The sequence below is a fragment of the Typopeltis vanoorti genome, chromosome 1 (genome assembly GCF_054136105.1).
Source record: "Typopeltis vanoorti isolate ZY-2024b chromosome 1, IOZ_Tvanoo_1.0, whole genome shotgun sequence".
NCBI classification, from domain to species: Eukaryota; Metazoa; Arthropoda; class Arachnida; order Uropygi; family Thelyphonidae; genus Typopeltis; species Typopeltis vanoorti.
Genome location: NC_143549.1, coordinates 122,547,319 through 122,573,138, shown reverse-complemented (window position 1 = coordinate 122,573,138; position 25,820 = coordinate 122,547,319).

The following is a 25,820-nucleotide window of genomic DNA, read 5'->3' as shown; positions in this document are numbered from 1 at the left end:
CCTGTGACAATATGGCAACAAAAATCTAAAAGTTAAAAAAAAAAAAATAAACAAAATTTAAAAGAGTGCATCATATCTCCTAAAGACCTTTTTCATGGCCCTGGGGTATGGGGACCACTATGGGAAATACTGCCTTATATAATGGAACCATAACCTCTTTATTTCTACTTGTCTTCTGCATCATTAACCATCAACCAACAAATAAAGTAATGATCTCACAACTTGTACAAAGTGATCCTAAACATCATGTCCCTATCCACTATCACTTCCAGATCTCTCATTTCCTCTAAGTCCTTCAAAATTTTTACATTAAGTGTATGCTTTGCATCCCATTCATGCCTAATAAATTTCAGAACCTTATGCTTGGTAACACTGAATTGATAATTCTACTTACATGCCCACTCATACAATCTTTCAAATCTTCCTGTAAGGCTACAACATCTTATTGACTCATCATTGTTCTTTGCAGCTGTCTTCATCTGCAAACAGCTATATATATCTCCACACCAACTGATTCCAATATCATTAATATACAAGTTAAAATGACTCCCAAAAGACCACTCTGGTGCGACCTTCCTCTTTCAGGATACTGTGCCCCAAAACACATGCAATTACTTATCTGACAAAATTCAAAATGCACCTATTATATGACTGTCTTCAGTCATTTCCATACTTATTTTTCTCATCTCATCATTACCTGAATGTGTTTGGCTCAAGAGCTTATCACAAATGATTGAACAGTGTTTCAGAAAAGGAAGGCAACCAGTAGCATGCCTCAGGGTTTTGTTCTTGGGCACCTACTGTTTAACTTACTTATTAATGATATTTCATGTGGACAGACTGGGGATCTTCAAATGTTTGCTGATGATGCACAGTTAGGTAGAATTATCAGGAGTATTGCTGATATTAATTCCCTGAAAGAGATTTGAATGGACTTTTAGATGGTCCAGAGACGAATGACCAAAGTGATATCAGGACTCTGGACCATCTAAAAGTGTGTTTGAGGGAATGTGGATTACAGAAGTTGGTGGATAAGAGTAAGAGGAAAAGAGGAGATATGATAGAAACCTTCAAGTTAGTTAAAATTCAAAATGCACCATTATATGACTGTCTTCAGTCATTTCCATACTTATTTTTCTCATCTCATCATTATCTGAATGTGTTTGGCTTAAGAGCTTATCACAAATGATTGAACAGTGTTTCAGAAAAGGAAGGCAGCCAGTAGCATGCCTCAGGGTTTTGTTCTTGGGCACATACTGTTTAACTTATTTATTAATGATATTTCATGTGGACAGACTGGGGATCTTCAAATGTTTGCTGATGATGCACAGTTAGGTAGAATTATCAGGAGTATTGCTGATATTAATTCCCTGAAAGAGATTTGAATGGACTTTTAGATGGTCCAGAGATGAATGACCAACGTGATATCAGGACTCTAGATCTAAAAGTGTGTTTGAGGAAAGAGGAGATATGATAGAAACCTTCAAGTTAGTTCAGGGATTTTATCAGATTAATACAGAAGGAATTATAAAAAGAGTGGATGTTAAGATGGGAAGAATGATGAGAGGCCATCCCTGGAAGTTGTATAAAGATGTGGTGAAGAAGAGTGTGAGGGAGGAGTAGATTTTTTGCATGGAGCATTGTTGGTGAGTGGAATGCATTGTGAATGCAAGTAATATAAATAACTTCAAAAGCTCATTATGACATACATGTTGCTGGTTGAGTGGGCTGCGCATGAAGAGTCTGTTGACTCCATGGAAATTACCAAAAATAATAATATTATTAATATTATTAAATGCAAGGTGCTATGCTCCACTTTAGGGTGCAGAGATATAAGGCCACATACTGTGGCCTTATATCTTTTGCCTGATTTCGAGAAGCCTCGAAATCAGGCAAAAGGAGCACATTGGCTTTGTCAAAAACAACAGACAGCACATTTCTGGGCTATCGTCTCATTTCTCCACAACTAATCATGTCATCGAGTGGGACAAAAGCTGTTCCCCCTACTTAGAGGAAGATTACCATTCAAGAATGTTCAAAGAAGCAGCCACAGTCGCCCGTTCTACTGTGAACCTTAACAGAAATCAAGGCCTAATACTGCCAGAGATATGGAAAACCCTAATCAGAGCCTTAAAAACGGAAGAAATGAACTTTAATACAAACTACAGAAGGTTCCTCGGCAACAGCTAGCTGATCTTGTACACGCGATACGTGTTTCACTCACGTTCGATACTATTTCATTTGTAATTATTCTAGTCAGTTTTTATTCTTGTCAGTTTTGCAGTTACGCATAATTGTGAGAGTGTTTAAACCTATATGTTAGTGCCCTGAAGAAGCCAACAGATAAGTGTGGTGAAACTAGTTGGTCCAGTTAATTAATAAAATATTGATCAACACTTGATCAGTTAACCAAATATTATTATTTACTATTTATGATCAAGAAAACAACCTTCATGATGAATAGAGTCAATGGTGATACGAAAATCAAGGTACGCCGTTTTGAAATCCTAAAATGTAAAAAGGCAAGGTTACTAAACCATCTCACTTTTTTAAAACGTTGCCGTGATAACTGCATAATTCCTAAGTTTTTACATCTTAAACCTCTTTTCAATACTAGACAAGCTAAAAATATTTATTTCAAGACATCGATGCTCCTCATTCGTGAAAGGTTACATCACACAAGATTTGTGCTTAGTCAAATTGACTCACAATGTTATGAACTGTTCATGGATCTATCCAGCTCTTTAGATGAGGAAATTTGGCAAGTGTTAGATAAAAATGATCAACACCAGTTTCACCAAAGCTTTTAACAAAAGCAGACAGACCCAGATTAAAAAATTTAACCACCTCTATACCACCCACAATGAGTCTAAACCTTCTCTACCAGACAACCAAGTTATTCTTAATTTTTCAAACCACATCTTAAAGAAACCTGAAATCGACATTCTCAAAAAAGGGTTTCAACTATGCAATAGCTCCACAACAGATTCCCAAGATAGATTTCATCTGTAGTCTAGAAAAAGGAATCTCATTATTACCGCCTCACACAGCAAATGATCTAAGATTAAAAAGTTGCATAATACTTTCCGCGCCCTATTCCACAAAACAAAACTTCTCATCACTGGATAAAAGAACTATTCGTGATTTAAAAAACAACAAAGACATCATAGTACTTAAAGCAGATAAAGGAAACAGTACTGTGATACTGAACTCAAAGGACTATGAAGACAAAGTTAACCATCTACTTTCTGACTTGTCTGTTTACCGTCTTTTAACAAAAGATCCAACATTAAAAAATCACAATGATACCAACGAATTACTACGCAATTTATCTAACTGGCCAACAGACTTGATTAAAAAACTAAAATCGATGCATCCTTTAACTCCGAGACTCTATGGAGTTCCAAAAGTGCACAAAGAGGGTATTCCTTTACGCCCAATCGTTGATGCAATCAACTCGCCCACCTACTTATTGTCAAAACATCTCTCGAAACTCCTACAGCAATACATCCACAACTCAGAGAGTTGCATCAAAAACTCTGGACATTTCGTAGAAAAGCTAAAAAACATCAAGATATCGGATAATGATCTTCTAGCCAGCTTAGATGTCACCTCTCTCTTTACAAACGTTCCCGTAGTAGAGGTCATTGACATCTTAAGTACCTTGTTCCCACAAGATATAACCGTATTGTTTGCTCACTGCCTAAACTCCAATTATTTTTCTTGGAAAAATAAAATCTATCAACAGTTAACAGGCTTGGCAATGGGAAGCCCACTCTCACCTTCATGTGCTGACCTCTTTATGGAAGACTTAGAAAACAAAATCCTATCACAAATTTTTTATAGACCTAAAATTTGGTTTAGATACGTGGACGATATCTTCATCATATGGAACAACAACAAAGATGGCATATATGATTTTCTCAAAAAGATCAACGCTTTCCATCATTCTATTAAATTCACTCTGGAACTTGAAAGAGAAAAACAACTTCCGTTTTTAGACATCTTAATCAAAAAACAAACTGATGGCAGTTTAAATCTATCGGTCTACAGAAAACCAACCAATACACGTCGCTACTCACCACATATCACATAAACTCAGCATTATACACATGTTAAAGAAAAGAGCTATTTGCATCTCAACGGACAACAAGACCCTTCAAGATGAGTTAAAATTTATTTCCAACAATCTGTACTTGAACGGCTATCCAAGAAGACTAGTCAATAAAATCCTTTTCTCTGAACCACCACAAAGAGAACAAGAAGAGATTCAATATATAAAAACGATAGCAATTCTGTATGTAAGTGGCATCTCCAACAAGCTCGCCAATCTCCTCAAACAACACAAAATAAGAGTAGCATTTCAACCTATAGATACTATTCGTAAACTACTAAGATCTCCAAAAGACAACCATCCTTTCTACAAATATGCTGGAGTCTATAATATTCCATGCTCATGTGGCTCTAATTACATCGGACAGACTTCGAGAAGCCTCGAAATCAGGCAAAAGGAGCACATTGGCTATGTCAAAAACAACAGACAGGACATTTCTGGGCTATCATCTCATTTCTCCACAACTAACCATGTCATCGAGTGGGACAAAAGCTGTTCCCCCTACTTAGAGGAAGATTACCATTCAAGAATGTTCAAAGAAGCAGCCACAGTCGCCCGTTCTACTGTGAATCTTAACAGAAATCAAGGCCTAATACTGCCAGAGATATGGAAAACCCTAATCAGAGCCTTAAAAATGGAAGAAATGAACTTTAATACAAACTACAGAAGGTTCCTTGGCAACAGCTAGCTGATCTTGTACACGCGATACGTGTTTCACTCACGTTCGATACTATTTCATTTGTAATTATTCTAGTCAGTTTTTATTCTTGTCAGTTTTGCAGTTACGCATAATTGTGAGAGTGTTTAAACCTATATGTTAGTGCCCTGAAGAAGCCAACAGATAAGTGTGGCGAAACTAGTTGGTCTAGTTAATTAATAAAATATTGATCAACACTTGATCGGTTAACCAAATATTATTATTTACTATTTGCCACATACTGTATTGGTGGAGCTGTTCTTCAGGAAGTGAATGAGATTTGGGATGATGGTAGATGGTGGACTAAAGTTCCAAAGGCACACTGCAAGTGTTGCAAAGACTGCACATCATATTGCTGCTATGATAAGAAGTACACTAACATATAGAGATAAGAAGGTAGTGGAGCCTCTGTATAAGGCATTGATCAGACCACGCATGGACTACTGTGTCCAAATTTGATCACCTGGTTTTCATTGTGATGTGGAAACACTAGAGAAGATCCAAACACAAATGACCAAAGTGATATCGGGACTCTCGAATGTTGGTTACGTAGATTGGTTAATGGAATGTAGAATACAGAGTTTGGTGGATAGGAGGGAAAGAGGAGATATGATAGAGACATTCAAGTTCATCACAGGATTTTACAAGATTAATAAAGAAGGAATTATGAAAAGAATGGAGAGTAAGATATCATGAATGAGAGTTCCTCCCTGAAAATTATATGAAAATGTGGTGATGAAGGATGTGAGGAGAGTAGATTTTTTATAAGGAGAGTTATAATGGTGAGTGCAATTCATTGATGGAACGCAATGTGAATGCAAGTATGTAAATGATTTCACGGTTCAATATGACAGACGTTGCTGGTTAAGTGGGCCTCCCACGATGAGTCTGCTGACTCCATGGAGGTTACTATAATAACAATAATTAATGCTTAAATGGGACAGTTAATCCTATTTGCATAGCCTGCTGTCATTAATTGCATGTCTTGTGGGATGAAAAATCTAAGTGGAGTTTAGATTTTTAACAATGATAGAACATGCGTTCCCATCTTATTATAAGACTTCTTAATTCACCTTTAATTGAAAATCCCTAATAATGGTTCTTCATGTCCTACTCAGGATTTGAACTCAGGTTTCCAATCAAAGGATGCTGTCATTACTGAATGTGAGGTATAGAGGCCCATTACTTATTTTTATTTAATATATTTTATCCTTGAATGTTTAACTCAGACCCTCACTGAAAGTAAGTTGCTAATCAAGGTATGCTTTGTTATTATTATTATTACGGGCAACTCCAGGGAATCCTTAGACTCATCGAGGGAGGCCCTAAACATAATGTCCACACAACTATATGACATTCTCACAGTATCTATCATACCTTGCCTTGAACTCACTTACCGTCATAGCACCCACAACAGACTCTGGCAGCTTATTCCACTCATTTACCACTCTAAAAGTAAAGAACCCAACTCTAACACGCCTGCTAACCACACTCTTGCCCAGCTTCCATAGGTGTCCCCTAGTTCTCCCACAACCAGTCCTGATCTCAAAAATATCCTCTGAATTAATCCTATAGAATCCTTTTAGCAATTTGAATGTCTCAATCATATCTCTCCTTTTCCGCTTATCAACAAATTTCTGCAACCCACAAATCTTAAACCTGTTCTCATATGGTTCATTCCATTTTAGTCACTCGCCTCTAGATCCTCTCCACCTCCTCCCCATCAAGAAGGAACTTAGGTGACCAAATCTGGGCACAGTAGTCGAGATGAGGTCTTATTAAGGCTCGGTACAGAAGTACAATAACTTGCTTGTCTCTGCTCGTCATGGTATTTTTCAACAACCAAGTGAGTTGATGAGCTGATTTTGCTACTTTTGCAATGTGGCCCCTAAACTTCATCTCCCTATCCACCAACACTCCCAAGTCCCTGGCCTCATCAATCTCCTGGAGTACAGTTCCACCAATGTGGCGTACTGCTGCTAATCTTTTCACCCCAAAATGCATAACCTTACATTTTGTCACATTAAACTGACATCCATTCTCCTTAGCCCAGAACTCCAATCTATCCAAGTCGTCCTGCAAGATTTTGACATCTTCTGCGTTCACTACTGCCTTCCCAACTTTGCATCATCAGCGAACAAATGAACTATTCCTCTTAGATCTTTCCCTATATCATTAATGAACAAATTAAATAGCAGTGGTCCAAGAACAGAACCCTGCAGCACACCACTAGTCACAGGTGGTGTTTTGGACTCTAGTCCTGAATAAACTACTCTTTGATATCTCTCCATCAACCACCCACTTATCCATCTCACCAACCCTATATCCATTCCCATATGTTGTAGTTTACGGATTAGAATTCCATGTGGTATCCTGTCAAATGCCTTTGCCAGGTCCAGCAGTATCACTGTAAACCCATTACCCTTATCCAGTTCAGCCGTCACCGTGTTATAAAACTTGAGCAGGTTACTGAGGCATGATCTACCCTTCATAAAGCCATGCTGTCTCCCATACAGTATGTCATTTTCATCAATCCATTCCTGTATTTTTCCCTTGACTACTTTCACCAAGACCTTGACAATGACTCCTGATATGCTGATCGGTCAGTAATTTGCAACCGTAGTCTTGGATCCTCCTTTATGCAGGGGAACTATTTTCCCCTCTTTCCACACCTTCGGGACTAAACCAGACTCGAGACTCAGATTAAACAACATGGTCAAGAGCACTGATAATTCTTCAGCTGCTTCACGTAAGACCTGTGCCTATATACCATCCAATCCCACAGATGTATTCACATTAAGGTTCTGTAATAGATTATTCACCTCCACTTCATTCATCACAATTCCCATATAAACTAATGGTTCCTTCATTTTTTCAATGTCACCACCTGGATGATATACTTTTGCAAAGTGCTCACTCAGTAACTCCACTATATCGACTGATTCAGTAACCTCCTTACCATTGTCATTCCTTAAAATCATTTTGCCGTGTACAGTTTTTTTTCTTGCTTGCAGCATATTGAAAGAACTGTTTGGGATTCTCTTTAGCTTGCATAGCTAGTTTCCTTTCATAATCCGCTTTTGCTTTTTTTACCACACTCGTTACCCTTCTGGCCTGCACTTTATACCATTCGTGCGCCTGCAGATCACCTCTTTCTTTAAATTCCCTCCACAGTTGTTTCTTTTTTTGCAGCTCAAGTTTAATGGTGTTATTCATCCATTTAACCACTACTTGTTTTACTATTCGGACCCTAGGTATACAATCAGCTATAACTTCCTGTAAATGCTCCTTGACCACTTCCCATGCTCTATCTACATCCAGCCCTTGCAGTTTTACATGCCATGGCACTGATCCAAGCAATCTCCTAAGTTTGTCATGCTTGCCAGCATGGTAATTCCACATATACCCTGTCTTAATCGAAAATTCCACACCTTTAGCCACCTCCCAGGTCAAAGACTTTATGATCACTCTCACCAATAGGTGGCAACATGGTCATATTCATTACAATCAAATTCTCAGATGCTATTACCAGGTCAAGCACTCTCACACCCCTAGTATTTTCAATTACATGCTGTCTCAGATAGTTATCCCTTAATAATTGAATAAAATCCATGTCCTTCCTCACATGTGTCCTCTTCTCCTTCCAATATATTATTAGTGAGACCTGCTTATATTGTCAACTATCACTATAGAAAACATCGTAATAGCAAATTCGTTCAATATAATAAACTACTGAAAGTCCTAACTAAAACCATACAGTATTAATATTGTGCTAAAGAAAATCCAATGTAGCAAACTACAGTATTCCTTTGGCGTCCTTATTTCTCTATGCTGATACTCGAAATGCTATTCATTTTAATGAACAGAATGAACTATTAGTTTTTAAGTTAAATATCTCATTTATTAACTTATTGCTTGTTCAGGTGAATCATGCATACTTCTAATATCCCCTGAAAAAGCAGTTATCTTCAGTAGAGCAAAACCTTTGTTTTATTTATGATATACCACAAATATTTTAGTTAAGATCAATTACTAAATAATGAAAATCAAAACATACCTTTTTAAGATTAGCAATTGTTGCATGATCCTCTTCTGAAGCCTTTTTTATTTGACTGATTCTGGAGTCACTAGCAGCAACTTCTGCCTTTAATTCACGGCACTTATTTACTAATTGTCTCTGTGACTTAAGAGACATTCGGAATGTCTGAAGAAGTTTCTCATATTGTATTCGAAACTTTTCCAGTTGTTCATCACCTTCCAGCTCCTCCAGGAACTAATTAAATGAGAAAAATATTTTTTAAAAAATGTGCCTAATTGCATTCTATAAAATTATTAACATTTTAAACATAAAACAGTATCTAAAAGGCCTGTAGTTTTTTATAATATTCTTCATGATTAAAAAAACAAATAAAATACAGCAATGAATATCAATTACTATTTTATAGCCAAATAGCAAAACAATGTTTGCTTTTGAAAGTGATAGACCAAGAATACAACTATTATCTCTTCTACAGATACTTCCAAGGTTAGTGCTTCAGCGAATTATCCAACATCATTCCTCCACTTATTATTGGGCCTTGTTAAAACAAGAGCAGCAGCTGATCAACATCTCAATACAACTGCAAACACATCAAACTTGCTTCTCCTCTTCTCATTTATTCCATCTACCTGTGTGCTCCAGAACAGTCTTCCTCATAACATGTTTCCAAACAACTTCAACCTCCTGCTCTTCAAAAAAAATGTCAACAGATTTCTTTTGTAATCCTTATCTTTACTCTCACACATGGCACTGATGTGCTATAGGTTCTTTATCTCTTGTGTGTGGGATAAAAAATAATAAAAGATTCTCCTTTGCATTGCACTAAGGTGATAAGGCTGTAGCTTCAAATTATAAGCCAGTCTGTATATCTGGAGTTGTGGTGAAAGTCCTGGAGAGGAGTAGGATACAGAAATGGGTTGATAACAACAGAATTCTCTGTAGTTATCAGCATGTGAAACATGATCTCCCCTAACTTACTTATGTACTATAACAAGGTGACAAATACCCTGGACAGAGGAGATGCATACACAGTGGTGTACTTGGATTTTGCAAAGGCTTTTGATGACAAGCTCTTAAATAAACTGAAACAGATGGGTTTCAATTCAGTGAAGTACCATAGAGCCCTATCCTAGGAACAATGATGATCAATTTTGATATTAATGGTACCAAAAAAGGTCTGAATGGAAGTTATCTAATTGTTTGTTGTCAGCAATAATAATGCTAAGTTGGATAGAGGGATAAAGAATGATTTTGATATAGGCTTCTACATCTGAAGAGACTTGTATTATTAGCAAATGATAATAGATACCATTCCAATAGTTCTAAAATACAAGGTTATGCATTTTGAGATTATTGTTATTATTATTATTTCATGACACCTCCAAGGAGTCCAAAGACTAATTGAGGGAAGGCACCTATTCTACAACTCGCCATCTCCATCACTTAATCCATCAACTACAGCAAATTACCATTACCTCATCATCATCTACACCAATGCCATCTACTGCCCACCACTGCCACTAATGTTTTTTGTCTGTAAATTGCATGGCTCTCAAGGCTGATTTGTCAGGAGGAAAAAACCCTGCTACCTCCTTATGAGATCGGCTGACTCACCTTCAATTGAAAAAAACCCATATAAAGATTCCTCCAATCATGACGAGATTCGAATTTAGGCCTCTTTCCTATCAAAGGGTGCAACATACCATCGTTCTTCCAATTGTGCTATGGAGAAAGATGAAAAGATTCCAGATGGTTTATTATACTGATAGTATTTTGCTCCAAGAAACTGAAGCTAAAGATTCCTAGAATGATTATAGATAGGGTGTTGAGGCCCAAGAACCACATTTCCAGATAGTTAAAAAACCATGGAGATTAACAGTAATGTTAAGAAAGATATTGCCATATAAGGATAAGGAAGTCACTGTGTCTCTTTACAAGTTCTAGATTTGATCCCATCTTGACAACCGTACTCAAGTTTCCAGTATTCTGAGGGAATGAAATAACAGTGAAGAAGATACAGCAGTGAGTAACTAAAATAATATGTGGAATGTAAAATGTTGACTACGAAAAACAAATTAAAGGAATGTGGTCTACACACCCCACAAAAATAAATTAACTATCGAAAAGTTTCACAGAATAAAGGGACGAAATATTTCATTAGAAAAAGACAGAAAAGAGAAGATAACGGATCATTTCTGGAAGTTAAGTAGGAATACCTCTAGCAAGAGTATGAGATATAGATTTTTCTTTTGGAAAGCAATAAATGACCAATGGACTGCTAGGCTAAGTGAATTTAAAGAGCAGAGAGAAATAATAAGTAGTATGTAAGTTAAATAATTCTCCTGTGATGAATCTTTGGACTATCTGAAGGTATTCATATAATAATGAAGAGAAGAATAAGAAAATAGTCATAATGACCTTGAATGTTAGTAAACAATGTAGAATTAACACATACATGAAAACACCTTTATGGTGAACATTCTTAAATAAGTCCAGAAAAAAAAAATTAAAAATGAAAAAAGTATAAGAAACAAGGCAGATGAAATGGTTGCACTAATTGCATCTGTTCACCCAAAAATTATCGGAATAAGTGAGATATGGTTGGAAGAGGATAACATCCTGACAGGAATAGAGATGGAAGGGTATGATGTGTTTCGTGAGGATGGGGGGGTAAAAAGGGAGGGAGGTGTTATTGATGATAGAGAAAGAGTTATGTCCATATAAAGTGGAGATGCAAGAGGGAAATAGTGCCAGTGGTTTTGAGGCAGTATGGTGTGAGATAGAGGTGAATGGAATCAAATAGTTGGTGGGATGTTGTTATAGACCAGGTGGTGATAATGAAATGTACAATCAAATTAGTCAAGTGAATAAGAAAAGGGTGATCATTATGGGTGATTTTAATTATGGCAATATAGACCGGAATGATGAGATAGCAACTGGAAGTAAAGAAAATGAGTTTCTTGAGTTTTTGAGGGATAACTACCTCAGACAGTATGTAACAGAGGGCACACGAGGATTCAGGGTCTTGGATTTGGTCATCTCATCAAAGGATGTAATTATAAATGAGGTGTCATATCATCCACCAATTGGTGAGAGTGACCATGAGGTGATTACCTGAGTGGTTGCCAGCAGTGTGAGGACCTCTGTGAGAAAAGGGTATATGTGGTTTAGGAGACAGCTTGCGGGTGTAGCATGGAATGAGGAGTTAGCTAGAAAAGAGATCAATGCAGCTTGGGGGATTTTCAAAAACTGTTTAGTAGATGCAATGTCTAAATGTATTCCAAGGGTGAGAAGGTTAAATAAAGTGGGTGTGAGATGGATGAATAAAGAGATTAAGCATGCAATACAGAGAAAAAGGGCATTGTGGAGTTAGCATAAGAGAAGTGGAAATAACCAATTCCATGAGGTCTACAAAGACCAAGCAAGGAGGGTGACTTGGTTGCTGAGGGTAGCTAAAGAGAGGTATGAACAGCAGTTGGCTAATGAAGCCAAAAAGAATCCTAAGGAATTCTTTCGATATGTAGCCAGCAAAAGAAAGAATAATTATGGAAGGATGACATTGATTGAATAAAATGGTATAAATTGGAGAATAGTTAATAAAGATCTTTCACTCTTGTGAATGTGACTTCATGGAGGGATTGAGAGCAGTTGATGATGGGGAGAAGAGACTGACTGTAGGTGAGCAAGAGGTGTATGGGTAGTTGAGTAAACTAGATGTTAATAAGGCTGTGGGACTTGATAATATATCAACACATTCTGAAAGAATGTGCCAGAGAGTTGACATATTTTTTTAATATGCTTGCACTCGGTCAAGTTCCTAAGGAATGGAAGGAGGGCAAGATTGTGCCACTTCATAAAGCAGGTGATCGAACTCAAGCATCAAACTACAGGCCTATCTGTGTATTAAGTGTTGTGGTTAAGTTGTTGGAGAAGCTTGTGAGAACTAGGATCCAGAGGTGGGTTGATAACAATGGTATTATCTTTGATGGACAGCATGGGATTTGCTAAAGGGAGATCATGTTTTAGTAATCTACTTACTTATTACAATAAAGTGACTGCTTCCTTGGACAGAGGAAAAGGATACACACTAATATACTTGGATTTCGCAAAGGCTTTTGACAGAGTACCTCATGATAGGTTGACAGTCAAACTAGAGCAGATGGGGTTGGATATTAGATTGGTGCATTGGACTGGAGACTGGCTATCTGATAGGTATTAACAAGTTGTGTATGGGGGGAGAGCGATATCCAGGAAAAGGAAAGTCATTAGTGCAGAGCCTCAGGGGTCTGCTTTAGGTCCATTACTGTTTAACTTGTATATTAATGATATAGATGAAGATTTGGATGGAGATATTCAGTTGTCTGCAGATGATGCAAAGTTGGGACGAACCATGAAGAGTAGTGAAGATGTTGTGGCCTTACAGGAAGACTTGAATAGATTGAGTGATTGGGCACGGAAATGGGGGATGTGAATTCAATGTTGCAAAATGTAAGGTTTTAAAATTTGGAAAACAAGGATGGGATGCAGAATTTATGCTTGGTGAGAATATAATGTTGGAGGCAGAGGAAATAAGAGATCTGGAGGTGATAGTGGATAAGGATCTAAAGTTTAGGGGACACATCGCCAAAATTGTGAAGACAACACAAAGGCTTCTGGGAATGATGCGGAGAACACTGACGTGTAGAGGTAGAGAGGTTTTTGTTCCGTTGTATAAGGCTTTGATTAGGCCACACATGGACTATTGTGCCCAGATTTGGTCACCGGATTTTCAGAAGGATGAAGAGATGTTGGAATGTCTGGTCTCTGAAATGTCGATTATGAGGAAAGATTGAGAAGATGTAATTTGCAGAGTCTAGTGGACAGGAGGAAGAGGGGAGATATGATAGAGACCTGCAAGTTGGCAAGTGTTATAGGATCAATGCTGGAGAAGTTTTACAGAGAATAGTGGGAGATCAGGGGAGAACCAGAGGTCATCCCTGGAAACTGTATAAAGAGAGTGTGAGTAGGGGAGTGAGAGGCAGGTTTTTTTCGTGCAGAGTTGTGAATAATTGGAATGCCTTGCCTGAGAATGTGGTGTCTGCAAAGAGTTTGAATGTGTTTAAAACACAATATGATGAGCTGTGATAAAAGGACCTCCCAGATGAGTCTTTGACTCCATGAGATCTTGGGGTGGTAATAATAATAATAATAACAATAATAATAATAATAATAATAATAATAATAATAATAATAATATAGGTCTTAAATAGGATAATAAGCCTTACTTTCTGAAACTCCTCATCACGAGCTGCAAGTGCTGCATCATCTATAGATATCTGGGCTCCATCAGCAGATGCAGTCTTCTCAGTACCCTTTAAATAGAAATTCAAATTTAACAACACAGGAGAAAAATAAATTTAATCCTACTAAATCATAATTCAACTCAGTCAGTTATAATCTCGCTCCAGGAAAATCTAAGTAGTCTGAAACTGCCACCACCTGTGTGTGTGTGTGTGTGTGTGTGTGTGTGTGTGAGAGAGAGAGAGAGAGAGAGAGAGAGTTGTTTTTCTGGCTACATCATAGACACAAGAACTAGAATGGAGACCTGCTGACATGGCGCAATAATAAATAAGGGTATTAAATAATGCAAGGACATAAACATTTTAGTGTTTTTGTTCTAGTATGTAAATTTTTAACAGTCTATTTACTAATAATTTTCTAATATTAGGAATTATTGATATTTAATTCTTGGACCAACAATTTAGTAATTTTAGTACCTAAGCCAGATAAAATCTTGCTATGTCCCTATAACTAAACTGTATTTCTAGAGATGTTATATTTCTATTTAGGTTGTCTGGAGCACCTCCATAGCACAACTGGAAAAAGAACAGTACATTATGTCCTTCGATTGGATTGGAAAAGGAGTATATTTGATTCTCATCATTACGAGAGGAATCTTTATATAAGTTTTTTTTCAATTGAAGGTGTGTTATCCAATCTCATATGGAGGTAGTAAGGTTGTTTTTCTCCCAGAAACTCAGGTTTTTCATCCCACATACAGAAAAATCAGCCTTGAGAACACGCACAATTTACAGACAAAAAAAAAATACTAGTGGTGGTTCATTGTAGGTTGATGGATTAAGTTGTGGAGGTGGAGAGTTCTAGAGTAAGTGCCCTCCCTTGATGAGTTTTGGACTGCTTGGAGGTGTCACATAATAATTTCAATGGCTTTAATCAGAAAGGTGAATACTGTATTTAGCAAAAGTTTCAAAATATTGTGGAGAGATTGTGCTATTAACATTATAACAGAACAATAAAACCAGAAACACCATTCTAAAACTGGAATCTATATACAAGCAAATTGGGTAATCACAAAAGAATGTTTAGACACTGGCAGAGTTAGTGTCTAAACATTAAACACTGACAGAGTTAGTAGAACAGATACTTAAAGCAAAAATACGGAATGTCATGTGGGAAGTTAAAACAGTGAAGTAGTAAGAAAGCAGATGAACTATGCATCCCAATAGAATTCCATCCTTGATTACACATAAAGTATCTAAATGGTCATTTTTATTAATTGTGCAACATCTAAGTTGTTTCTAGATCACTAGAGCACCACCACAATTAATCTGGTAATTGCTGCACTAGGCTGAATTAAAAAATACTACTGTGAGCTTTTAGTCATGACATTCTTACACATAAAGTAGATAGAAGAGTTTAAAGCATTAACATTTTTAGATTCAAACGACAACTTATTAATTTATTCTTATTAAATCTGGTGCATTTTTCTTATTAACAGGAAAAATCATCCCAATCTTCATTATATTTGACAATGCAATTCTCGTGGTCAGCTTTCCTTTGTTTTCTGATAAATTATGGTTATGGGATCACTTAAGGGGCAAAGCTAGATAACTGGAAAGTTATCTAGCTTTAAAAACTCTTTAAAGTTCCTTTAAAAACTCTACATAGTTTTTAAAGGAACAGTGAGAACAAATTATGGTATCTGACTCGACATTATACCTTTTCTCTCATTCTATGAAAAATTTCTTCCATATTAACCTGGTAAGAAATTCCTTACCAACTCATATGCCTCAAGCATATACCCTCTCTTTCTCCTATTCATGACACTGTGCAAATTACATTCCCTCAATCCGCCTTCATACCACATATTCCAAAATTAAGTCAGTCAATCTTTTCCTGACCCTTTCTAATATATCATCATCTCTATTAAAACCAAGTGACCTAATCTGTGCACAATAATCCATATGAGGACAAATCTGTGCAAAATAATCCAGATTTATTTAATTTATTTAGCATTTGGCTAAGAAGAATACATGCATATGTCACTACACACACACACATGCAAAAGGACATGCAAGACAATAAAATATATAACAGATGTATAAAAGGATATAACAGTGTGAGGTGACACTATAGTCATATATACATATAAAAATATATTCAAGTAAGCATAAAATTAAAATTTAATGTCCAAGTTCAACAGCCAATCAACAGAATCTGTAGGAACTTATAAAGTCAGTTACAGGTCCCAAGGTGTCCAAGATTGCACATAGGATTACTTGGTTATTGAAGAACACACTAACATCCAGAGATAAAGAGGTCATAATTCCTCTTTATAAGGTGTTGATACGTCCACATTTGGATTATTATGCTGAGGTCTGATCATCTGGATTCCTTGGAGATGTGGAGAGGGTTCAGAGAAGAGTAACTAATTTGGTGAGTGATGTAAAAAATGCTCCCTACATAGATAGATTGAGAGCTTGTGGATTGCAGAGGTTGGTTGATAGGTGGAGAAGAGAGGATATGATAGAAACATTTAAATTACTAAAAGGTTTTTGTAAGAATGATGCAAAGGAAATGTTTCAGCTGTATGATAGTGATGGAAGAACAAGAGGTCATCCCTGGAAATTAAAGAAAAGTGTGGTAAACAAGGGTGTGAGAACGAGGTTTGCCTTGTTCGCGTAGAGGGTGGTGGATGAGTGGAATGCATTGCCTGACTCAGCTGTGAGTTCTTCATCTGTAAATGAATTCAAGAAGAGATATGATAGATATTGTTTTGATAGTTTGGGTCTCCCGCGATGAGTCTACTGACTCCATGGAGATACCCGTAATAATAATAATAATAATAATAATATAGACTCTGTGAGAACAGTCTATATATATATATAGTTTATATATATATATATATTCACAAGATGAGTATGGTCTTATCCTCCAAGCAAACAAGGAAACTCTGCACCTGATATGGTTGGCAAAGGCCCTATTTAGGGAGGTCCATAGTTTTTGGCAGTAGGTTGAACCCTTTTAGAGGTCTGTTTGGGTTTAAGACAGTCTGCCAGATTACAATCCATTCTGTGTGCCATACTATTGTAACTCTCAGTAACAATTTGTTGTACCATTATAATAGGCTTAACTTGTTATAATAGACTTAAGTTTCTGTGATGTAAAGCTTTCAATATTAGAGTGTATAGGAAGCAGTGGATTCCGGCAAATTTTGTTATATTCGTAAAGCAAGTTGTCTTGGTATCATAGTTGTGGCGGTTGCATTTGGCTCAGAACTGGTAGCCAGTATGATGGAGTAGTCTTTATTTTTCCAGAAATGATATGCATTGTCTGATTCTGGATGGTATCAATTAATTTAACATGTGCACTGTTCAGCCAGACAGCTGAGCAGTATTCAGCAGTTCAGTAAACGAGGCCCAGAGCAGATGTCCTCAGAGGAGGGGGGGGCTTGTGCTCCCACAAGCCCCCCCCCCCTCCAGATTGTTCCAGCAAGTTTATGTAGTATGTTATTTCTAGTCCTGAGTTTGACAGCAATATTGGAGTATGGTCTTATCCTCCAAGCAATTTTAATCCAGATACTTTGGATTAAAATTGTGTGAAAATATTATTATTACTATTATTATTATTATCCAGGCCTCCATGGAGTCAAAATACTCATCGTGGGAGGTCGTTTTTAGGAAACACAAAGTTTATCATACCACTCCTTGAACCCATTGAACGTTCCTGCCTCAACCACTCCCTCAGGCAATGCATTCCAAGGTTCAACCACCCTCCATGCAAAGAAACCACTCCTCACCCTCTTGCGCACAGCCTCCTTTTGTAACTTCCAGGGATGGCCCCTTGTCATTGTTCCTTCCCACCATTCCACCAAGTGAAAGAACTCTCCAATGTCTACCCTGTAACCGCCTCTCAACAGTTTAAAAGTCTCAATCATATCACCTCTCCTTCTTCTGCTATCCATCAAACTCTGCACTCCACATTCACTCAGTAGATCCTCATAACTCACATTGTACAGTCCTGAAACCATCTTTGTTATCTGCCTCTGTACCCTTTCCACAGTCAATTTATCCCCTTCAAATCCTGGGGGCCAAATCTGAGAACAATAGTCTAAGTGCGGTCTGATCAGGGTCTTATACAATGGAATGATAACTTTTATCTGAAGGTTAGCATCCTTCTCAGTATTGCAGCAATCCTCTGGGTTACCCTCACCACCTTTGCAATATGCTCCCTGAATTTCAGTTTTCTATCAATCATCACACGCAGGTCTCTTGTCTCCTCTACCTCCTCCAGTACAGCTCCTCCAATCAAGTATGCATCTTCCCATCAATGGATCCCTAATCTCAAGACTTTACATTTTGTTGCATTGAACTGATACCCCCATTCATTTGCCCATCTGTCTAGTTTATTCATATCCTCTTGCAGGGCTGCCACATCTGCATTATTACTGATAACCCTTCCCAGTTTCACGTCATCCTCAAACAATTGAGTGTCCCCTTGCAATCCATTGACAATATCATTGATATAAAGGTTGAACAATACAGGTCCCAGTACCGAGCCCTGTGGAACCCCACTTGTAACCTTCTGCTTCCTTGATATTGCCCCACCATACACAACTCTCTGATACCTATTAGTCAACCAATCCTCAATCCATTTGACTAACCCGACATTTAAACCCATGTGCTGTAACTTAAATATCAGCTTATCATGTGGCACCCTGTCAAACGCCTTTGCAAAATCCAAAAAAAATGGCAGTATATGCCTTTCCCCTCATCTAATGCTCTTGTCACTTTATTATAAAAGGCAACCATATTACTAAAGCAAGGGTGCCCCTTAACAAATCCATGTTGATTCTCATAGATAACATTTCCCTCATCTGCCCAATGCTGTATATAGTCCCTCATTACTCTTCTCCAAGACCTTAACAACTAGTGATGACATACAAACAGGCCTGTAATTAGATACTTCCAGTCTGCTACTGTCCTTATGCACTATCTTACCTTACCTTCCTTCCATTACCTGGGTACCTTTCCACCAGCCAGACTTTTATTGAAAAGCCAGGTCAACGGAGCTGTCAATTCTTTAGCACATCCTCTCAAAACCCATGGTGAAATACCATCCAGTCCAACAGCTTTACTGGTATCCAAAGTACTCAGTATTTGGAACACACTCTCCTCTTGCACCTCTAAACCCTGAACCTGCCCTATCCCCCTCTAGCATGAAAACCTCCTTCAGGATGAAATACTCCAATAAAGTGTACATTGAACAACTCCACTATGTCCTCTGCATCAGTCACTCTATTCCCATTCTTCCACAATCATTTCTCAGCCTACCAGCCACATAGGCAAAGAAAAAAATTCCCTAGGATTTTCTTTGGATCTTAGTGCCGATCTCCTCATATTCCAGTTTTGCCTTCCTCGCCATTCTGGTCACTCCCCTGGCCTGTGTCCTATATTTTTTGTGTATCTGTCCTCCACCCCTCTTCTTATATCTCTTCCATAATCTCTTTTTCAACTGCAGTTCCTGTTTGATATCATTTGTCATCCACTTTACACCAAATTGTGTCTGCTTCTTCACCCGTGGAATACAGCTTACTATTACTGCTAACAAATAACCTTTCACAATTTCCCAAGCACTAATGAAATCGTGGCCTTCCAATTCTGCCCTCCGTGGAACTGTCCCTAGTTGATACCTAAGACTATTACAATCACCCGCCTTATAATTCCACATACGTTCCCTTTTCTTTGATACACCTTATTTCTGCATGTCTGTTCATCTTCCAAGTCAAAACCACATGGTCACTCTCTCCAACTGGTGGGAGAGATGTCATCTCACTTATTATCAGCTCTTCTGATGCTATGACCAAATCCCAAACTCTTGAACCTCTTGTTCGTTCCTATTTAGTGGCATCTTAAGCTATCACGCACCATGTTATTGTTCAAATGGAAACAGCATATTTCAGTCTTAGTGGTACCTAGAATAAGACACCACTTCTCAAAGAAGTGGTTTATCTCCTCTAGGGGTCACCAGTTAGTATGTGCTCTATAGTACAGTATAATCCTGATCAAGGCCTTATATTAGGTACATTTAGAAACTAAGTTCTAACTGTGCATACCTGCCGATGCAAGTGGCAAGAGTGGGGGGATGCACTTGTATAGTAATATCAAAGGAGTCAAGAAGCTTATAACAACATATTGTCAGTTAACAGTGATAAGTGTACTATCGTAAAATGAGTAAGAAAACTGAAATTCTCAAAAGTTGTGAGATAAGGTGAGTGATAAAATTTTGGAATTCCAAAAATGTTTGCCTAGATGAAATTTATCAGCAAGTCAGTGAAATGCACAGAAAAAATGCCATGGTGATGAAAAATAAATTGTCTTGCCACTGTTAATCATTGCCAAGCTACTTGAACCGATGAATAAGAAAATCTAAAAAAACAGAAAATTCACTATTTCTGAGTTAAGTTTCTATGAAAGGAAGATTCTATGAATGATCTGTAAGTCATGCATTGGCAAATTAGTACAATGAGTGCAGGTCAAGCGATTATTATGAGTGACTTCAACTATGGAGATACAGACTTGAAGGAAGAAAAATCACATGACCGAAAGCAGATGGAATTTATACACTGACTGTATGCCCACAGATGCGAGACATTTCAACACTTCTGGACATGTCAGAAGAAGGAGAATCCATTCCGATAATAGGATAATCAATCCGTCTTGTGGGATGAGTTGTTTATTATTACACGTCGGAAAATTAACTTTTCTTTTATGACCATTGTAGTTTTTAAAGTGGTAACTATTTTGCTTGTATAACAGTTGGAAAATTTTATGTATAAAGCATGCAATTTCACGTGTTGATGACCAATTCGTACATCCTTTATTTCTTTCTCCCCTTTCAGTATGAAATGACTATCCTTGGCAATCTGCCAGACCCGCTACTATGAACTGTGGTTACAATACTGAGAGATAACTACTTGAGGCAGTATGTGATGGAGGGAACTGGGGGGAAGGGGGTGAAAATATTAGATTTTGTAATAGAATCAGAAAGAGATATCCATAACCAAGGTGTCCACATTGCCTACAATTGGCAAAAGTGACCATGCAGTCTTCACTTGAAAGATTGTAAAACATAGGAATAATGTATCAAGAAGGGATATACAAGACAGCTGATTATGACAGCATTGAATCTGTGGCATGGCTTAAACACTGCAAGGGATGGATGTTACTAGGGAATGAGAGAATGCTAAGGCATCAAGAGAAAACAATATTGAATTGTATAACCTTAGGAGGGTTAAACAGGTAGTAGTTACATAGATAAGTAATAGCATTAAGCATGAGCTGCAAAAAAAGAAAATGCTGTGGAGATCATATAAGAGAAAGGTGACCAGTTAACTTATTAACAGTACAAGGCTCAGGCAATAAAGATGACCAGGAAAAGATTTGTAAGAAATGGGCATCAATGTAATCATTATTTTTTATTTTTTTAATATTACATAACACCTCCAGGGAGTCCAAAGACTGATAAAGGAAGGGCACCTAGTCTACAACTCTCCAGCTCCACCACTCAAATCCACACACTATAACGAACCACAACTACCTTCATCATATACACCAATGCCATCCACCGCCGGCCCCCAACCACCACCACCACCACTAGTATTTTCACAAACAATCACAAACATCCATGCCCATGGCAGGATTCAAAACCTGCAGCCTTTTGGCTCAAGAGCAGATATGCTAACCGCTCAGCCAACCAGACCAGCTGATGATGATGTCTGTTATAAAATTATAAGCAGCAAGCCAGAAGAGTCACAACTGTTGTATAGAGAGAGCTAAGTCTGAGTATGAAAAGAAACTGGTGCAAGCAAAAGACAACCCACAAAAATTCTATCAATATGCTGCAAGTAAAAGAAATAATGAATATGAAAGAATAATTATTTTGAATGCAGATGGTGTGGGATCATATATGCAGAAGAGGTTGTTCAACTAATGAGTGCCCATTTTGCTAAAAACTATCAACTTGGTGTATGCAACATTGTGTTCACTGCTGCCTCTTCATCCAGTGAAGAGGCAACATTGTGTTCACTGCTGCCTCTTCACTGGATGAAGAAACTTGGGTATATGAAGAGGAAGTGTTAGAGCTGTTGCACAAACTGAATAAGAATTCAGAAATAGGGACAGGGCATCCTTGGAAGCTGAGAATTAATTCTCCTAAGAAGGGGGTGAGGGCTAGATTTTTCTCTCATAGGGTGGTGCATGGAATGGATTGCCATTGGATGTTGTGAGTGCAAGCAGTGTGAATGAATTCAAGAATAAGTATGGTAGCTGGTGCATGTAGTATGTGTCCCCCCCTCGAGGAGTCCCTGACTCCCTGGAGATCTCTCTCATCTCAAATCTCCAACCTATTTAAAAAAGAGTCTGTGATGTGGGGGGGGGGGATAAAAGTCTCCATCAAACTACGAACAAAGTGCCTTCACCTCTATCCTCTCCAAAATAATGGAGAAGATAATTAAGAGTTAGTACTTCTTCATTACTTAAAGGCTTACCAATGAAATAGTTAATGAATTCCACCACTCTTGGTCCAGGAGTAGATATCTTAGCCTTCATCACCCACTACTAGACATCTTATTTTTATTATTCAGGACCTTCATGGCATTACAAGACTCACGAGAGGAGGCTAATCTCAAAACACAGTCTTTCATACCACCTCTTAAACCAGTGGCATAGCTGGGGAGGGGGGGGGCAGTCTGCCCCGAGCAGCACTTTGAATCTTTTTGAACTTTTGCAGTTAATTCTGAATTCCAGAACTCAGTTCAAAATACTGTAATACTACTGCAAATTTTCTTCACAATTGCTGTAAGTGTTGCTAGTTGTGAGAGGAGTTTTTCTAAATAAAATTTGATTAAGAATCAAATTACCTACATTACTATGAAATAGACTTCACCAATGTCATCGACGATTATGCTAACAGAAAAGCAAGAAAAATAACATTTTAGAATGTTGAAATTAAAGTTTTACTTCAAAAATAAACATAGTGTTTTAATTTATTTCCCTATACGTCATTTTGACTTTTTGTAGTATTTTTGGTGTGTATTGAGAGGGGCGGCAAACTCAGGGACCACCCCAGGTGGCAACAGCTCTAGCTACGCCACTGTCTTAAACCATTCATTATCTTCACGTTCACCACCCTATCAGGCAAGAATCCAACCAGCTTCTATGGAAAACGGCCCTTCTCACTTTCCTATTCACCACCTCCTTACACAACTTCAAGGGATGGCCTCTCATTATTCTACTATATGAAAATTCTACAGTGTCAATCTTGTAAATACCTCTTAACAATTTAAATGTATCAATCATGTAATCCCTTCATCTTCTATCTACCAAATTCTGTAGTTTGCATGCCTTTGGTCTATCCTTATAACTAACATTGTACAATCCTGATATAATTTTTCTTATTCACCTCTGTACCTTCACCAAGGTTAATTTATCCTCTTCAAATCCCTGTGAACAGACCTAGGCACAATAATCCAAACAAGGTTTGATCAGGACTTCATACAGTGGAATCACCACTGAATGTCTACTGGTCAAAGTCCGTTTTAATAATGCAGTAATTCTCCAGGTTACTTTAACTACCTCTTTAGTTGCAATATGTCCCCTAAACTTCAAATTTTTATCTACTACTGCACCAAGATCCTTAGCCCCTCTCTGCTCCCTTTAGTACAGTTCCATTATTAAAGCATGCAGCCATTGGTGGATGCCAAATTTCAAAAGCTTTACATTTAGTTGCATTAAACTAATATCCCAGTCATCTGTCCATCTGTCAAACTTATTCACATTCTCCTGAAGGGCTACCACATAAGCACTATTACTAATAACCCTTCCTCACATTATCTGCAAATTAAATGATTATATCTCCTGTAATCCCATGACAATATTATTGACATACTTGGAGTCATGGTAGACAGTGGACTGAAGTTCCGAGAGTGCATCGCAAGTGTTGCAAAAACTACACATTGTATCGCTCTATGATAAAAAGTATATTGACATGTAGGGATAAGGAGGTAGTGATGCCTCTATATAAGGCATTCATTACACATATGGAGTATTGAGCTCAGATCTGGTTACCTGGTTTTCATTGTGATGTGAAAACACAAGAGATGGTCCAAAGACAAATGACCAAAGTGATATCAGGACTCTGGATTGTTGGTTATGAAGAGCATTTGATGGAATGTGGATTACAGAGGTTGGTGGATAGGAAGAAAAGAGGAGATATGATAGAGACCTTCAAGTTAGTTAAGGGATTTTATCAGATTAATACAGAAGGAATTAAAAAATTGTCAAAGTTAAGATGGGAAGAACAAGAGGCCATACTTGGAAGTTGTATAAAGATGTGGTGAAGAAGGGTGTGAGGAGTAGATTTTTTGTATGGAAGGTTGTTGGTGAGTGGAATGCAAGCCATGTAAATAACTTCAAAGCTTATTATGATAGACGTGTTGCTCATTGAGTGGGCCTCACACGATGAATCTGTTGACTCCATGGAAGTTACCCGTGGAGTCAAAAACGTAAAGGTCCTAGCAGCAATCCTATAGGACCCCACTTTGTCATCTTCCTTTTTCCTTGATGCAGCTCTGCTACACAACTCTCTGATCTCTATCAGACAGCCAATTTCCAATCCAGTTCACCAGCTTGATATCTATCTCTGCTGCAACTTAAACATCAACTTATCATCTGGCACCCTATCGAATGTTTCGAAAAATCCAAAGTAAAAATGATAACATATGCCTTTCCCTCATCAACCACTCAGGATTAACTCACAAAGGTTTGAAGAAAGACATGCTCTTGCTCTTAACACTTCCACAGTACTTGATCATGTGTGGCATAAGTGCCTACTCAATAAAGTTTCAACTTTCAGTCCAATTTCCATCCTCTGTAATTAGATAGCTAGTTTCATTTTTCTGGTCAATGACTGCAAGTCATGTGGATGGCTCCTTCAACTTCTCCACCAATGCAGGAGTGCTTCAGAGGCTCTGTTTTATCACCTACCCCTCTTTCTTCTGTTATTTTCTCTCATTCACCAATAATCATATCTATGCTTTTGCTGACGATGGGGCACCCCATTTGTCCCACTTATTCGACAAACCGTGCAGCACAGTAACATCTCATGCTTCAAGATTTTCTATAACTAGTGCTTTAAACACTGTTCTCCATGCCATTTTTGAATAGAGTGAGTACAACCTAGTTACTTTCATTGCAATCAAAACACAGTTATGGCCTCTTTTCTCACAAAAAAAAAGGTTCTCAACTCATCTTCCCCTTATCTTTGGTAATATACTATTCTGTCTTTTTGCTTAAGATACTTCCTTCCACTTATCTGGCTACTAACTCTATATAAATCCAAAATTTATTCATCTCGTTAGAATAAGGGACACACGTTTAGAATAGGGCACAAAAATTTTCCCAAAAAGTCTTGATGTTGTCCATAAAAGAATAATTTGATTAACTGGTGATCCCTCTCAATGAGTCACTTCAACCACTATCTAACATATGGTCTGTGTAAGCTCTATATCATTTCCATAAGTACTTACATGGACAATGCACCAACAAACTGGCTTCCATCACTCCTCTACTATCCAACCAGCCTGTTAAAACATGTAAAAACAGCTGCCTAATGTACAGTCCACCCACAAA